At 36.4% G+C, this 2,706-nt stretch overlaps 1 pseudogene; it reads right to left on the minus strand.

Moving 5' to 3' along the window:
• Nucleotides 1-1,809: 1,809 nt before the first annotated feature.
• On the minus strand, nt 1,810-2,377 carry LOC103739136 (annotated as a pseudogene).
• Nucleotides 2,378-2,706: the final 329 nt, after the last annotated feature.

A 2,706-nucleotide genomic window follows, 5' to 3' on the forward strand; every position in this document is an offset into this window, starting at 1 on the left:
CTGAAAGTGTTGATCAGTTATAAGTCTTTTCTGGTGGAACTTTTAGGATCTCTTAGGTATAGCAACATATCATATGCAAAAAGGGATAGTTTGACCTCTTCTTTTCCAATTAATACTCCTTTAATTTCTTTCCCTGTTATTATTGCTCTAGCAAGAGTTTCAAGCAGTGTGTTGTAAAGGAGTTGAGAGAATGGATATCCTTGTCTGGCTCCTGATTTTAATGGGAATGCTTCCAATTTTTCTCCATTTAGAATGATGTTGGCTGTGGGTTTGCTGTATATAGCTTTAATTATGTTGAGGTATGTTCCCTCCAGTCCATTTCCCTTTAGAACTTTTATCATGAATTCTTGTTAAATTTTGTCAAAAGTCTTTTCTGCATCTATGGAGATGATGATCTGGTTTTTGTCTTTGATTCCATTTATATGATTAATGACATTTATTGATTTGAATATATTAAACCATCCCTCCATCTCTGGAATAAAGCCTACTTGATCATGGTGAATGATCTTTCTGATGTACATCTGTATGTGGTTTGCGAGTATTTTGTTGAGAATTTTTATATCTATGCACATTAAGGATGTGCATCTACAGTTTTCTTTTTTGGTTGTGCCTTTGCCCAGTTTGGGTGTTAAAGTGATTCTGGCTTCATAGAAGGAATGTTGGAGTTCTCCCTCTGATTCTACCTTTTTGAACAATTTAAGCAGTATTGGTTGGAGGTCTTCCTTAAATGTCTGGTTGAATTCTGCTGTATATCCATCTGGGCCTGGGTTTTTTTTGGGGGGGGGAGGATTTGCATTACTGTTTCAATTTCTTCATATGTTCTGGGTCTGTTTAAACTGTTGATCTCTTCTTGGTTTAACTTTGGTGGTTTCTATGATTTTAGATATCCATCCATTTCTTTTAGATTTTCAAATTTAGTAAAGTGCAGGTTTTTAAAATATTCCCTTATCACATTCTGGATCTTTTGGGTGTCTGTTGTGGTGTTTCCTCTTTCATCTCTGATTTTGTTGACTTGGATATGCTCTTTATTCTTTTGGTTAACTGGGCTAAGGGTCTATATTGTTTAGCCTTTAAAGAATCAGCCATTAGGTTCATTGACTCTTTGTATTGTTTTATTTGTTTCTATTTCATTAATTTCTGCTCTGATTTTTGTTATTTCTTCTCTTCTCCCAAATTTGGGTAGCATTTGTTCTAGCCTTTCCATCATCTTGAGTTGCAGTGTTAGGTCATTTTTTGGGGGGCTGTTTCTAATTTTTTTATATAGGCACTTAGAGCTATAAGCTTCCCTCTCACAACTGCTTTTAAAGTGTCCCAGAGGTTGGGTTGTATTGTACTGTCCTTTTCATTCAATTCCAGGAATTCTTTTATTTCTTTCTACATTTCTCCTTTGACCCACTCATTGTTTAGAAGTATGTTGTTTAATTGCCATGAGATTGGGTAGTGACTAGGGCTTCTTCCAGTGTTGATTTTGAGCTTTTTACACTGTGGTCTGATAGAATGCATTGAATTATTTTGATATCTTTGTATTTATTGACATTTGTTTTATGCCCCAGTATGTGGTCAATTTTTGAAAAAGTTCCATGTGGTGCTGAGTAAAATGTGTATTCCTTGGTGCTTGGGTGGAACATTTGAAAGATGTCTGTTAGGTTTATTTAATATATGGTATCATTTAATTCTGATATTTCTCTGTTTATTCTTTTTCCAGTTGACCTGTCTAATAAAGATGGTGGGGTATTGAATTCCCATACTATTATTTCATTGGGGTTAATCTGTGTCTTTTTTTTTCTTTTACCTCCATTTATTTTATGCTCAATTTATTCCCATGCCATAAGTTTTTGTTTCTTCAGTTTCTTCTGGAATATCTTTTTTTATTGTGTAACTTCCTCTTCAGGTTTAGGAATAATTTGTTCCTTTTCAGTGAGGATCATTACAATATGGCAGGGGGAGCTCATGTATGGATTAATGTGACCATGAGCTCTGTAAATTCCATGTTGCATCTTGGGTGATATGTTCACCTGGGTATGCACAATGCTCAGAGAGTCTTCATCTAAACCCTTAAGTACAGCATCACTTTCTGCATTTTTAAGCATGTGCAGCAAAAATGCAGCAGTCTTTTTGGGCCACCGACGTGCGTCCAGCCCCAATGTTTGGTCTGGGCACATCTACGAACGCCACCGTTATAACGCTGGAATGGCACACGCTGCTTCGTTAAAGTGACATCTTTCACATACTTGCTGGCTTTTCGGATATGCATACACTTGACGGCCTGGGAAGTTTCACCTGTGTTCTTAAAGTGAACACAAAGGTTGGAACCTCTTGGTTTGCATGGTTTTGTAGGGTTTTCTGGGTCAAGAGAGTAAGGAACCATTTTCACAGGTCACCTCGGGCAGCTTACAGGAAGAGCTAATCTGTGTCTTAAAGTCCTGTACCATTGTTTATATGAATTTGGGTGCACCGGAGCTTGCTGAATATATGTTCATGATTGAAATATCTTCTTGGTTAATTGTTCCTTTGATCAGAATGAAGTAACTCTCCTCATCTCTTCTGATTAGTTTTACTTTGAATTCTATTTTGTCAGATATTAGAATTGCAATCCCTGCTTGTTTCTTAGTACCATTTGCTTGGAATATTCTTTTCTATCCATTCACCTTAAGGTAATACCTGTCCTTGAAGATGAGATGGGTTTCTTGCAGATAACAAAAAGAT

The sequence above is a fragment of the Nannospalax galili genome, unplaced genomic scaffold (assembly GCF_000622305.1).
Source record: "Nannospalax galili isolate Female #2095 unplaced genomic scaffold, S.galili_v1.0 scaffold1959, whole genome shotgun sequence".
Lineage (NCBI taxonomy): Eukaryota > Metazoa > Chordata > Mammalia > Rodentia > Spalacidae > Nannospalax > Nannospalax galili.